Source organism: Lissotriton helveticus, chromosome 5_1 (genome assembly GCF_964261635.1).
Source record: "Lissotriton helveticus chromosome 5_1, aLisHel1.1, whole genome shotgun sequence".
NCBI classification, from domain to species: domain Eukaryota; kingdom Metazoa; phylum Chordata; class Amphibia; order Caudata; family Salamandridae; genus Lissotriton; species Lissotriton helveticus.
Genome location: NC_136065.1, coordinates 591953184 through 591968689, shown reverse-complemented (window position 1 = coordinate 591968689; position 15506 = coordinate 591953184). Strand labels below are relative to the sequence as shown.

The window sequence follows — 15506 nt, the reverse complement described above, 5'->3', positions numbered from 1 at the left end:
AGAGTGCAGATTCAGAGTGGAGCTTCAGAGTGCAGAGTGGAGCTTCAGAGTGCAGAGTGGAGCTTCAGAGTGGAGCTTCAGAGTGCAGAGTGGAGCTTCAGAGTGCAGAGTGGAGCTTCAGAGTGGAGCTTCAGAGTGCAGAGTGGAGCTTCAGAGTGCAGAGTGGAGCTTCAGAGTGGAGCTTCAGAGTGCAGAGTGGAGCTTCAGAGTGGAGCTTCAGAGTGGAGCTTCAGAGTGGAGCTTCAGAGTGCAGAGTGGAGCTTCAGAGTGGAGCTTCAGAGTGCAGAGTGGAGCTTCAGAGTGCAGAGTGGAGCTTCAGAGTGGAGCTTCAGAGTGCAGAGTGGAGCTTCAGAGTGGAGCTTCAGAGTGGAGCTTCAGAGTGCAGCTTCAGAGTGCAGCTTCAGAGTGCAGCTTCAGAGTGCAGCTTCAGAGTGCAGCTTCAGAGTGCAGCTTCAGAGTGCAGAGTGCAGCTTCAGAGTGGAGCTTCAGAGTGCAGAGTGGAGCTTCAGAGTGGAGCTTCAGAGTGCAGAGTGGAGCTTCAGAGTGCAGAGTGGAGCTTCAGAGTGCAGAGTGGAGCTTCAGAGTGGAGCTTCAGAGTGTCAAGAGCAATGCCAATAGCTCTAACTTTAACAAAGGCAAAACCATTGCATTGTAAATGCTTGTTCTTAGTAAGGTGACCTATTACGGCTAGCGTTCTCCTTTAGACTACATCGGTGTATTCAAAATATTTTCTGTTTCAGCAACCAAATCATTCCTAGTTTGCAGGACGTTGGTAACCGTTAAGTGGCGTCGAAAAACCGTTAGCCCCTTGGTTAGGACTTCGACTCACAATCACGTGACTTCCTCTTCCTGACCAATGACGTTACTAGATTTCCATACGCCATTTTATCATCCAGCCACCATGATCGCATTTTATGGCCGGTTTTTATTGGAGCTCTTTGCAAATACTCCTGTCAGCTGTGCGTTAATCATCAGTGGTGGCTGCAGGGCCCAGCACAGCAGAGATTAAATAAAGGAATAAGTTAAACGGCAGCTAACAAGCCCCGGGTGAGAGATTAATGGTGACTGCTACTTTAGTTAATTTGCAGGGCTGTTTACTCAGCAGGTCTTTGAGGAATGGCAAGCGGGACACAGCGTTTAGTGGCCGTTTGTGATTTTTCTTTCACTGGAAGTACCATACCCACTGCAGCACTCACGAACTTGAAAAATATCTGCCCCCTCTGCAGATCTACATTTTCGAGGTTGGTATGTGTGAGATGACGCTGTCATTTGGAAGGTAACTTGGTGACTGCACCATTTTAGACATCATTTCGGAACGATTCATATTACGGCGTCTTTGTTTTTGTTTCAATAGTTTTAGACCTTTATTAGTTCATCTTTTCAGAGAGGGGATTCAGAGGGAACAACTAGGGAGAGGATGTGGTCTGATGGCTAGACTGCGGACTTTGGGAGATGGAAACCAAGGTTCCAGCCTCGGGGTCGAGTCCCCATCCTGTGATTCTGGGCAAATCACCCTGGGCCTCATTTATGAGGCCGTGCGTCACTTTTACGCCGCCGGTGCGTCACTTTTTGTGACGCACCAGCAGCGTAAAAAATGTGCCTTGTTGCGCCATATTTACAAAGTGACACATCTAGGTAGATGCGTCATTTTGTAAACCCCTGCGCTACATTATACCTGCGCCAGGTATAATGTATGCAGGGGGGGCGTTCTGACGCAGGAAAGGATCATAGAAGTGACGCAGTGAAATCTATAAGATTTCACGGCGCCAATTCTAGGACGTAAATGCGTCAATTTCTTACGCCTGCCTCACAGCAGGCGTAAGACTGACGCAGGCCCTTTCACATGGGGCTTGCCCCATGTGAAAGGACACATTGCTGGAGTTGCGTCACTTTTGTGACACACTCCAGCAATGCGTCACTTTACCGCCATACAAATACGTCAGAAATACTGACGTATTTGTAACTCCTTGCGCCATGATGCGTCATACTGTAAATATGACGCATCATTGGTGTCGCAAGGAGGGCGCAATGAAAAGTGACGCATCGCTGTTTTCACGCAGCGATACGTCACTTTTCATAAATGAGGCCCTATATCTCCCCGTGCCCGCCCAAAAAATAAATGCGTCCTTGTGTAACGTAACTGATGCTCATGTAAAGCGCTCCAATACCTTCGGGTCGATTTCGTGAAATATAAATCTGCAAAAAAAAAAACTACATCTGCCACTTAATGGACTCTGCACTCGATTACGTTGGCCTCGATGTCTTTGCTCTTCAACACTCATGTGTAATATCACTATTCCGGCAAAAAAATAACTTTATTTATCACCTGCATGGGAACGTAAGCAAGTGAACACATTCTCTTTCCAAAATTGGACTGGGAATCCCTGGTCTTTAGAAAAATCTAGGGTGTCATTAAATGTGAGATGTATTTTGCAGAGCTAGTATGAAGCATGCGCCCCTTTGGTATCGCAATGCTTTAGAGCTGTCATCATTCCTGCACTTTTTTTTGTTGTTGTAGTTTTATATAGCATGAACTGAACTTGAAAGTATCAGAGTGCTTTATAAGAGCTCCAGTTGCATTACAGATGGACACATTCATTTTTCAGGCACAGAGAGATTAAGGGCCAGATGTATCAAGATACACTTTTGTGATTCTCAAAAGCAATTTTTAAGGAATCGCTATTTGAGAATTGTAAAATGGTATGTATGTAGAAATTCGCTATTTTTTAGCGATTTCTTAAAATTCCTTAATTGCGATTAGCAAATTGCTGATCGCAATTAAGGAATCATTTCCCATTCATTTCTATGGGTCAGGAGGCCCATAGGAATGAATGTGAAAATATTCTCAATTTGCGATTCGCAATTTGCTAATCGCAAATTGAGAATCATTTCAAGGGTTCAGGAGTGTCCAAAGGACACCCTGTTGCACCCCTCAAATAAGCATGGGTGTACATGGGGTGCACATACATGCCCTAAGGGCATGTATGTGCATCACATGGCACTTTGAAAAATGCCAAAATTGGCATTTTTCAAGAAATTCGCAAAAAAACACCAACTTGAAGTTGGTGGTAATTTGCGATTCCTTAGGGACAATCAGCAATTTTTTTTTGCATCATACATTGCATTTAAGGAATCGCAAATTTGTGATTCCTTATTTTGCACTGAAATTTGCTACATACATACCATTTTGCTCAAATGAGTTCGCAAACGCCAAAATTCTGCGTTTTCGAACCCATTTGAGCTTCATACATCTGGCCCTAAGTGATTTGCCTAGAATCACAGGATGCTTGAGCCTCCCGCAAAGACTCGAACCTGGTTCCCCAGCTTCAAGGTTGGCCCTCTGGCCGTTATACCACAACCTCTCCTTAATCTCATCAATACTGTATACACTATAGGCACTGACAAAATTTGACAAGGCAGAGCCTCGTCTGTATTTGCTTGTGTTCCCTTCGGCAGGGGACTCGCTTAGCAGTTCAGGGTGGATTGTTCCTGTGAGAAACAGGGGTAGTACTAATTTACCTGAGGCAGGATTCTGTCTAGAGTGGCACGATGGGCAAATAATGATGGGGGGGAATGCTAAATAGAGTGATTGGCAGTGGTTTAGACTATTTGAAGTGTTACTCCCATCACCTTTTGTGTGTTTGATGTAGCATCCAAAGTCACCAAAGGTATGCTGAAACTTGTGACCCGTACTCACTGTGCCACATAATCCAAGCTATACCTCACTATAAAGACTTATTAAGGCTGAAGCTAGTCTGTGATTAGTGTGTTCTCTGCAAAGGGGACCAGGTTAGAAGCTTAGAATGTACAGTTCATATGATGAAAAGTATCAGTGCTGATCTGCATAAGGTGGGCCACCGTTCACAGGGGCGCAGTCGGTCAAAAGGAATGTGTTGAAATGATACCCAGAGTGATTGTCAGCGGTTTAGTCTATTTGCAAGCATTTTTGTCATCACCATTTGTGTGTTATAGGCGAACAACCCCATAACTCATTAAGTGATGTCGCTGTAAAAGTGATAAATACCTATTCTGGTTTAAGTCTGAACCCTGGAACCACCCTAACTGAACATGTCCCTTTCCCAACTACATGCTTTTCATTGCAGGCATATTTTTCCAATGGACCTTATTTGGGCCATCCTCTCACCGCCATACCAATATAACTTCAATGGCAGGTGGACTCGTCCCATTAAGACACTAATTTTGGGTTAGGGTCCACATCCTACCCCTAACTTGTCGATTTGTGGGAGCCCCCGATGTGCTTCAAGGGTGTGGTTTTTGGTATGGGCCAAAGTCCACCACTATTATGCCCTTAGGGTGTCTGTAGAGTAAATGAGTTTGTTTAAGGGCAAAAACAACAAACCATGCTTTTTTTGTGGAGTATGATTCGCACTGACCAGCTCCAAAGAAATCAAGTAAATTCAACAAACATGTGTGGCAGGCACCTCTGGGACTCTCAGTCCTTGACCAAGGTCCATTGGTTCACGAACTTCCTCAGAAGAGAAGAGAAAAGTTGTGAATGAGCTTCCAGAGCAGGAGTGATTGAGAAGGTAATAGTTATTCATGCACAGGAGACTCCAATGTGACTTCACAGTACAGGAGAACCTAAAGGAATCCTGTAGCAAACAAATGTATACAGTGACCAATTTACAGCATTACAAGCAGGAGACTTCTTCAGAGAGGTTCCTTCCAGACCCTCTTGCACAGGCTTTCATAGTTTCCCATGTGACTTACTCCACACACTCACTGTTAGCCTGATAGTTATAGGGCTGCTCCTAATTTAGGGCTTACTCAGAGTATCATTAGCGTTTCAGCAAGACATGATAAATGAAGCAATCTGGCTCCACCAACTCCCCCGAACCTCTTTCCTACAAACTACAAATTGGCGCTTCCTTAGACTAGGCGCATCGTAAGTTCAGAGATCCAGGACAGTCGGTATACTGATATCCTCTCCTGGAAAAGAGATGTCCCAGAACATCCAAACATATTTTTAAAGGCTGTGCATATCTGTAATAAAAATCAGCACCCGATTATGCCTGCATATGTTTCTATCGCATAGTTTTAACAAAGAGACCCTAGTAGAGCTGGACATGTGGGGGCATGGCTGCACTGTACATACCCTATTTCCTAGATCACCGTCATTTAAGGGCCCAAGATGCAGGAGGTCCATTGTTTGGGGGAACTGCACCCTGTCTTTAAAAGCAAGTACCAGAGGTGAGTCACATGTAGGCCTTTTACCTTCTAACACCTCCGGCCTAAAAGTCCTGGATAAGTAAATCCTTGTGTGCTCTGCGTGATTTCGGATTCTCTAATTTTAACTAGTTTATTCTCCCGGGGTGCTGCTCAGGGAGGTTTGTATGAATGTAGGTTTTAAGGTACTATACTCCAGGAAGCTGCCACACAGGGCCTTGTGGATGATAATGTGATACTTGTGTTCCCTGCAAGGCAGGGCAGAACATGAAGGCCCTGAAGGGTGCTGCTCACATTAGCCATCCATGAATAGTGGTTGAGCATGTAAACATGCATGTCCCTGTCTGTGCTTTTATCATTTAGCAAACAACCCCCCACCACCACACCCAGGCATGAAGATGTCAGAGATTGGTGGGGCTGTACAACACTATTATTTCCTATCCCACTACCGTCTAGATCTAGGCCTTTAGGCCATCTGAAGGAACTGCTTCATGTGTTTAACTTTAATGTCTCTTCCGTTCTAAACATGTAGGCCACTGGGGCAAAGTGGAGTATCCCAGTACCCAAGGGCTGTGCCACTTGACACGCGGAGCTAGTGATCACTCAAAATACCGAGCCTCTTTAGCTTGAGTCCTGGATTGGACTCAGCAAGCAAAACCAACCTAGGTGCATATGGTGGGGATTCCATATCCCACCATATGTATGGCATAGGATCAGTTGATACCAGAGTCAGTGCCTCAGAAAGTCAAAAACCCGGTGATCTGTTTAAAGTCTGAGCTGTCCTTTTAAGTGCCACATTAAAATTGCAGCAGCTGCTCATGATGATGGAGGGAAGGGTCCTGCCCTTACTCCTTTTTGGGGACTGAAACTTATTTTTCATGATAAGACTTTAATCGAGTCCAGGACCAGAAATGTGTACATTGAAGTGCCCCCTGAAATCCTGTTCCCCAAAAATGAGTGAGTAGCAGGTCCCCTCCAAGCGTCACTATTACCAGCTGCTGGAGCTTTTTTGGCAGGACACGGGTAGGCCACTGACTAAGTCGTACTAAATATTCGGGCAGTTAGTCGTGGCAGCTTCATTTGATGCCATTTCTGTCTGTGATTAGGGCTAAACCTCTGAGGTTTATATTCCCCACAAACTTTGAGGACCTGGCTGATGTGTTTCTAGAACGCTGGCGTTGTACAGAAGAGGGACCAATTGACAATCCCTGCAGTAGAGAATGTATTTAACTAGAAACCCCTTCCACCTGCTCCGTGTGTGTGTGTGTGTGCCCACCCCCAGCACTGCAGGCTTCTGCTGATGTTCCATCCGGTTCCGGCAAGAGCTGGTGGGTTTTTGCTGCCTCAGTCTGAGCTGCCAGCCTGCTGGATCTCACTAACAGCGCTTCTCAGGAAGCTGTCTCTTCTGAGTGATGAATGCACTTCTCAGTGAGAGTCTGGATGTAAACAACATCAGGGGCTGTAATTACCTGAAAGGAAGTCTTCGCCTCTCTGTAGTACACTGTGTCTCTCAGCTGATGGATGATGAAGGCGTGGGGCACCTGTACAAGGAGAGAGCCTCTTTGCATTCTATGTCTCCTGGCGTCTTCCGGAGGGAACTAGCCACTCAGTTTGTTACTATAGCATGAAAAAAGTCTGATAAAAGTTAATCATTTGGGGTACAGTGTTACACCCTCTGGGTGCATCTGAAGTCTTGTAAGGCACAGCATCCTTAGTATTATGGTAGCCTCAGGAATTCCACGTCTCGGGGCAATATGCAAGTGATACTAAACATTGACTCACCATAATGTCAGAGGTAGCAAAAGTTAGATCGTGCACCCTTTGACCCTCTGACTGAATAAATGTCACAGGTCCAGACTTTGTACTGATATCCAACCCAATAGTGTTTATTCTACCGAGCCTAAAAAGATGAAAGGCTGAGTGTACTGCCAGGATTTCAAACTGTAACCACAGAATTTGACACAAACCCCTCAGTGAATGTATTAGTCTATAGAGTCACTAGACCGAATCAGTAATCTGCAGCCCAATACGCAAACTTCACCCCATAAACTCCCACAAACCACCCACACTCTTGGGTTTACCAGGCACCACCCCATTGTATGGCCTTCCTTTACTGTTATCATCCAAGACATGGTGGCCCAAATCACTCACCTACCACTTTCTGACTCACCATCAGTTAGTCCTCCAAGGTCTATAGGTCTTTCATTGGGTTTCTTGGGTTAGTGGTTCTGACCTATCGGCATTCCCTCATCATCATGTACCTACCATGCACCATGTTGCATCTTATTCTGCCCCTACCGGTCATCCAGAGTCCACCAGCTCTAAAATCCACACACATCCTCATACCATGTAAACTTGTCTGCACTGAAAGAAGGCCAACACTTATCTTCCTTTCCTTTTCCAAACAACCAAAACTGAGAATAAAACTCAAAAGCCTGGACAAGTTCCTAACACCCACAGTAGATCTGCCACAATAGTTTCAGTTCCCCAGTCCTTTGGAACTTCTATACCATACCAGAAATATCTTAGCTTTCTATCAAAGCTTGTGGATGTTTCCCTCCACCTACCTGATCAAAAATGCTAATTTCAATGACTCTGCACTCCAACTTTCACATGATTGACCACCATGCTACCTGTTTCCAATCCCTTCAACTAGCCGGCTCCAAAGCCTCTGATATGCTCCCACCATCCCCTTTGCTAGCGTATGTGATGTCAGAGACAGACTACGTTGGGGTAGGCAAAGTAAGAAAGCACTTTTCTGTTTCAATGTAATGACAAATCGGCATATACAGATGCATGTGGCTTTATGCTTTCCTGCTCTCCATTCTCCTGTACTTTCACCCTTTTCTCACGCAGCCGTAATATTGCCACCCCCTTCCATCAGCATAGTTGTAAAACATTATTGTGTCCCTAACTTCTTTGCATCCTCTCCATATATTTCCTACATCACACCATCACCGGAAGTGCCAACAGAGGCATAGCTTTGGAAGGGGTGTGTGTTTGGGCATTTTCACCCCCCCCACCCTAATAAATGTATCTTCAAGTAAATAGTTGGGTAACAGGTGCTATCATTTGTGTATGGTGAAGTGTTTGTCGGATTTCACCAGGAATTTTTACATACCCACTGACAAAAACGCAGACACACTTTCGCACTCTCACTGTTTTGAAAGTCTTCAGAAATGTTGGTTGTTTTACAAAATATTGTTGTCTTCATTTATGAAAAGTGTTGCAACACTTTTCAGCGCACCCTCCTTGCGACACTATTGATGGGCCGTATTTACTGTATTGTGCCCTATGTCGCAAGGATTTACAGACACGTCAGTATTCCCGGCGTATCTGTAGGTGTAATATTGATGCATTTCTGAAGTGTGTATGAAAACAGACGCAACTGCAGCAATATGTCCTTTCACATGGGGCAAGCCCCATGTGAAAGGGCCTCCATTAGTCTTACCCCTGCTCTGAGGCAGGCTTAAGGATTTGATGCCGCCCTAGAAGTGGCGAAGTGAAATCTGATAGATTTCACTGCTCCACTTCTACCACCCTTTTTTGCGGAGGATTACCCATTCTGCAAACATTATGACTGACGGAGGTATAGTGTAGAGCAGGTGTTTACAAAGTGACACATCTGCCTAGATTTGTCACTTTGTCAATATGGTGCATTGTGGGGCATATTTTACACCGCCGGTGCGTCGGAAAAAGTGATGCAACCACAGCGTATCATAAAAAAGACCCTATGTTTTTTCCCACGTAGTACACTTTCCAATCCGCTTTCCTCCCTCTTTCCACTGCCCCTTAATCCCCTATCATGCACCCTGCTCGTCGTATAATGTATTTTAACATTTTATGACAGCGTCATAGTTGCAAAATCTGAAGTTCACCCCGCCCCTCAATTTTACTGACCAAGCTGCTGCCTGCCAACAAACTCCATCCTCCTTAACGCCTGAAAATACTCCCAATCTCCCATGCACCTATTTTGACGAATGCTCTCCAGGGGCACAACCCAACCTCACCATCACATCTAACCATACCTTCTTGGGCCTATCATCCAGACCAGCGCAACCTTACCCTAAAATCAAACCTTGTTTACAACTACATTTTCTAACATCTTTCCTGGTATGCCTCTCCTACACCCTAGCTCTGACACTATAAATGCCCCACAAAACAACTCAGTGCAGCAAACACTAAATTTGACCACTTTCCCAAAACAAGCTTCATACCTTTGTTATAACCCGTGGAATCCATTCTGAGTATTTCACTGCTTGGAAAAGCCCCAGCCATCTGGTCGTACAACTTGTGACCTCACAACTTGGGTGCTATGCTTGTGCCAATACAAACGGTAAAAAATGTAGGGATAAAACTAGATCAAGCCTTAACGATGAAAGATCAGATTGCAGCTACTACTAGCGCCTGCTACTACAATATGCACCTTTTGCGCAGAATTTTCCCTTTTCTACCCACGAATGTTCGTAGAATTCTGGTTCATGAAATGGTAATAAGAAGACTGGACTATGGAAACGCTCTTCTGGCTGAAGTTAGTGACACCTTGCTCACCAAGCTCCAGGTGGTCCAGAACACCGTGACCTGACTTACACTGAACTGTACGGCAGGTACACCTTCTGCGCCTCTGTTGAAAGAACTGCATTGGCTACCTGTGAAGAAACGCTACAGTTTTAAAATATGCTGCCTCACGTTTAAGACTCTAAGAGGCAAAGGCCCACGCTATCTCCAAAATAAATTGTCGACTTACGTCCCTAACCGCAATCTCATATCCAGTACCCAAGCCCTTCTGTGCGTGCCTCGAATCCGTAAAATCCACACCAGGGAAAGACCTTCTCCTATCTCGCTCGAAGGTACTGGAATAAATTACCCCAAACCCTCCAAGAGACTCCCACATACAGCAAATTCAGGAAATTACTAAAAACCTACTTATACTAACCTTCCTGATCTGCACCTCCTGTCAGGATCCGCAACAGCGCCGAGATGACCCCGGGTGACATGTGCGCTATGTAGCAAATTACATTAACATATCATAACAACACTATAATGGTCCAACAAATCACCTCCTGTTGTGACTGCTGAAAGCCCCACTTCTTTTCAACATCACAAACAATGAACTGTATTCTTCAAACTGTGTCCCTCCAAACTTTGCAAGCTTCATTACACCACGTGTTTAAAGACCCTTCTAGCAGACAGTGCTAGCAATTCCCCCCACACCCCACGTGAGCTCTACAATATCTTAGTGATTCAGGTTCTCCAGTGTTCAAGTTGGAAGCTCATTCTCTGCTTAAAACAAATCTTGGAACCTCTGCCACTCTGAAAGAGGCAGCATATCTAGAATGACAGTGTACCTTCTATAGCCTTAGAGCCTGCCGTAGTGTGCTGTACCGGCCGTTAAAGGCCCGCTCCAGCGTTAAAGGCGGGAGACTTTGGGATTGACTTTCCTATTATAATTGTTCAGTGATTGGCCTATAAGCCTTTACAAATAGTGGGATCAACCTAAATTCCCTATTTGCCTTCTTCAGTGCCACCCCAGTCAGGCTATTAACAACTGCTCATAGGGATATTCTTGAAAAATTCCCACCAGCCTCTTTTTTACTTCCCTCCACATTTCACCGCCACTCTTTCTAGCATCGTCTTTGCCGACTTCAAGTTCTACTCCCACCTCTTAAACCTTAGACCTTGGTATTGCACATGAAACTGATCCTAGTACTGTAAAACCCCTGGACTATCTTTTGAAAGCTATTGGTCCAGGCAGATCATTAACTCTGTAAATATAACCGGGGTAAGGGCTCATTCCCACATCTCCTCTATCACCACCTCTAAACCCGACCTGGTTTTGTTATCCACTTCCTATCTCTTGACAAAAGCACAGAAGGATTGGCTTTTTCCCACCACATTCGCCCAACCTATGTCTAAATGTATACTCCCCCCTTGTCTTACCCTGGTTGAATGCCCAACATCCTTCCTTTGGACAAAAAGTCTTCAATTAGTACACACCAACAAATGTTTCGAGCTACACACCTCTTTTTCAAGGCAAAGGGTTCTATTCAGGGATGCATTCTGAAGTATTTCACAGCACATTTATTCTCAACTCACCCATTTCTTGGTTTCTGGAGTGTCCTATTACATTCATAGAACAAAGGGCTCACAGACAACTTATTTTCACATAAAACTTGACGTTGGATGTGTTCTAATTGAAGATTTTTTTTGTCCAAAGGAAAAATAAGAATAAAATGAATCAAGATTATGAAATAATTGGAGCACATCATCTATGTCAGATGAATAATAAATATATTCAATAATTTATTATCTTTGAGGCAGAATTAATTACATACCGCACCAGTGAGCTTGGGTGTTGGAGTTGTGAGGAGCCAGGCGTATTGTCCGACTCCATCTTTTGAAAGATTGTTGCTCTTTCCCGATAAGTCATATTGATTTGTCCTCTTTCTCTTACCATTCACTTGCAGTTAGCGAGTTTGGGGACAGGGCGGCATGAGGGTAGCTGATCCATCCTGGCCTTCTTTGCATGATGGGAACCTGCCCTCTTCTGAATCATTAGCTCACCTGTCCCCTCCCAGATCTTCCATATTCTTCCTTGCTCATACTCTTCGAATTTAATTAAATGGTCTTTCCTAGTCCGTCCCATCTCGACCCAGTGTGGCCTTGTGGTTAAAGATCTCACTCTTTGGGCCAAAGTTGCCCGACTTCCTCCTTGGCATTCCTGTAAACTGTGCCCTACTATTACAAGCACTGGCGTAACGAAAAGTGTGGGGGCCTCCCTGCACGGTACTTACAGGTCCCCCTCCGGGCTCAATCAAGAGCTCTCCTGCCAGAGTGCAGTGCCAAGGGGGCCCGTGGAGCTAGAGGCCCCCCCGCACCGCGGGCGATGCGAGGGCCTGTGTTACGCCCCTGATTACAAGCCGTGCTGCTGCGGCCTGGATTGCCCCAAAGCCATGTGCATTAACGGCGTCATCCTCTTCTGGGCTTCCCTTAGAGCTGCACTTCCACTCATGAAAATGTAATTTTTATGTCTCACCTACTAGACAGCATATGCGCATGTCTGTGACCAGGGCCGTCTCTAGGGCGTCGCGACCGCCCAGGGCACTTACTTCAGGTGGTGGCATCCTATTTGCAAATATATTATGTTTTGAAAGAACCTGCTGCTGCCTTCCTGGCACCAGCCAATTTCAGGCAACAATAAAAATGCCAAGATAACTCAGGTGATTAATGTACTTCCTGACGGGAGATGGAGGTTTGTTTAGTGGAAGTTTTGACTCATCATAAGGTAGCACAGAGGGTTAATATGCCTGCTGCAAAGAACGTGTGCCATGCAGATCACAAAGTGCATATAATGTAAATAGGTCAGTGGGTTACTGTTTTTGTCTGTGAGATCCTTTTGTTACTTGCAGTTTAGAAGTTAAAATCCTAACATAAAACAACAATCTATTAAACTATATTGTCCACAGTTATGGATGGAATGTGATTACTACAACTTGTAGTGCTTTGTCTTATGTAACTTTTCCTATGGACTTATTTACCCAACTATGATAGAATGTCTCGGTGCAGTGTGTGTTATGTAAAGGGCTCTGACACAGGGGCGCCAACAAATATTGTAGCACTGGGCTCCACCAGCACTAAAGCCGGGCCTGTCTGTTACACTTTATATTATCAATTTATAGTCGTCTTGGAGTGCACCCTCTGTTTATTATTGGTTAACTTCAGGTTCACTCACATTTTCTTGGTTCCTCTTCCTTTGTGTGTGTAGACTTTCCTTCCTCTCTTTCTGTTTGTCCTTCCCATGGAGTATGGACGCATTGCTTGTGTCCTACCATTGCACACTTTTCACAAGTACTTTTTTCTTTCGTTTAAGCACTGAATGAATGTGCATGTGTTTTCCAGCAATCTGCCTCGTACACTTCTTTCGAAACATGAATAAGGTGGTATGCACACCACGTTTGTCCTTTTTAATCATTGTCAATCTTTAACCATTTTAATCAGTTCGCGTGCAGGACTAGGTCGTGCCATGCCCTGAATGCACTATTTTAAAGTACAATCCTGTGGGGAGCGCCTGGTAGACGCTCCACTCCCAGCCGCACTGCGTGTTTTAGGATTCCAAATCCAACCATTATTTATCCATTCCAACATTCTCCATATTCGTCATGCTTTTGCGATAGTTTTACCATGTTTTCACTCTCATCATTAGTTATTCCACGATTCAATCAAAATGTATTCCAGAAACTTCACATATTTACACGTGCCAATCCAGGCCTCCTTGTAAATAGGGTCCAATACAACCAATGGCTTTTAGGCAGCATCTCTTTATTTCAACCCAATGCATTTCGGGCTTTAACAAGCCCTTCGTCAGGGGTAACTGAAAGTCAACAATAACATACATTATTTCAGTATATGCTATGTTCTAACTGAAAGTATTTACATTTCAATTAGGCGTTACACATGTGGCATTTTGCATATAAACAAGTAGAAACCTTCATTTAAACTAGCCCAATTATTATATAATGTTCAACTCTTCATTATAAAAATAAATGTAACAAAAGTGTATTTACGTGCTTGTGAGCCAAACTTAGTATTTTGGGAATCGTGCATTATGTCCTTTAGCATACCCAAGCGTCTATCAATTCAAACTGCGTGTTAGTTCCTAAAGCCCCAAACTGAATACTTTATGCAGTTAGGGTCATGTTTAAGGAAAAGCTTTCTGTTTTCCTCCAAGTGTCGTTAGCCCTCTTATCAAAAACCCATCCTGCGCGTTTATTCAGCTTAACTTGCAGACGCCTGTCAGCAATCATTCGCTCTTCAATTATTTGCAAACCGCGTTTAACCGATCCCAAACAAACATCAGTGCGTACCTGCTTAAACGAACATCTTTTTTCTCCTTGCAGAGCAACAAAACATCAGGTGATCTCGCCTGTTACACCTTCTAAAGTGTTCAACTTAATTTAAACCCTACGTGCTCCACCCACATTACGTGAGAAACAACTCCCAAGGCTCTTTGCGTCCAATACGTAACTACAATACCCATACTACATCTGTTATCATTCACTGAGGATATTTAAAACTATGCGTAAAATGTTCAACTTAACACGCGTTTAACCGATCTGACGGAGGCAACTCGAAAGGACATGTATACAAAATGTGGAGATTTGTGACATTTTACGCATAGTTTTAAATATCCTCAGTGAATGATAACAGATGTAGTATGGGTATTGTAGTTACGTATTGGACGCAAAGAGCCTTGGGAGTTGTTTCTCACGTAATGTGGGTGGAGCGCGTAGGGTTTAAATTAAGTTGAACACTTTAGAAGGTGTAACAGGCGAGATCACCTGATGTTTTGTTGCTCTGCAAGGAGAAAAAAGATGTTCGTTTAAGCAGGTACGCACTGATGTTTGTTTGGGATCGGTTAAACGCGGTTTGCAAATAATTGAAGAGCGAATGATTGCTGACAGGCGTCTGCAAGTTAAGCTGAATAAACGCGCAGGATGGGTTTTTGATAAGAGGGCTAACGACACTTGGAGGAAAACAGAAAGCTTTTCCTTAAACATGACGCTAACTGCATAAAGTATTCAGTTCGGGGCTTTAGGAACTAACACGCAGTTTGAATTGATAGACGCTTGGGTATGCTAAAGGACATAATGCACGATTCCCAAAATACTAAGTTTGGCTCACAAGCACGTAAATACACTTTTGTTACATTTATTTTTATAATGAAGTGTTGAACATTATATAATAATTGGGCTAGTTTAAATGAAGGTTTCTACTTGTTTATATGCAAAATGCCACATGTGTAACGCCTAATTGAAATGTAAATACTTTCAGTTAGAACATAGCATATACTGAAATAATGTATGTTATTGTTGACTTTCAGTTACCCCTGACGAAGGGCTTGTTAAAGCCCGAAATGCATTGGGTTGAAATAAAGAGATGCTGCCTAAAAGCCATTGGTTGTATTGGACCCTATTTACAAGGAGGCCTGGATTGGCACGTGTAAATATGTGAAGTTTCTGGAATACATTTTGATTGAATCGTGGAATAACTAATGATGAGAGTGAAAACATGGTAAAACTATCGCAAAAGCATGACGAATATGGAGAATGTTGGAATGGATAAATAATGGTTGGATTTGGAATCCTAAAACACGCAGTGCGGCTGGGAGTGGAGCGTCTACCAGGCGCTCCCCACAGGATCGTACACTTCTTTCCCACCCCTCTACCAAGCTCTAGTGTTCCTTTCTCTAACCTCTGTGCTTCTACCCCCATTCCCCCTATGCTGCTTTCTCACCTGTGTGCCTAAACTGATGAGTTCCA

At 44.1% G+C, this 15506-nt stretch overlaps 1 protein-coding gene and 1 long non-coding RNA gene across 2 annotated transcripts in view; one reads left to right on the top strand and one right to left on the bottom strand.

Moving 5' to 3' along the window:
* LOC144754754 (heparan-alpha-glucosaminide N-acetyltransferase-like) overlaps nt 1-15506 on the top strand; it is a 1466120-nt gene that overhangs the window by 916895 nt on the left and 533719 nt on the right. The window lies entirely within an intron of this gene.
* LOC144754756 (uncharacterized) lies at nt 11462-14143 on the bottom strand. The gene is made up of 2 exons (XR_013594762.1): nt 14052-14143; nt 11462-13558 (listed from the first exon to the last, which is right to left on the bottom strand). It is a non-coding gene; the product is annotated as an uncharacterized LOC144754756 (long non-coding RNA).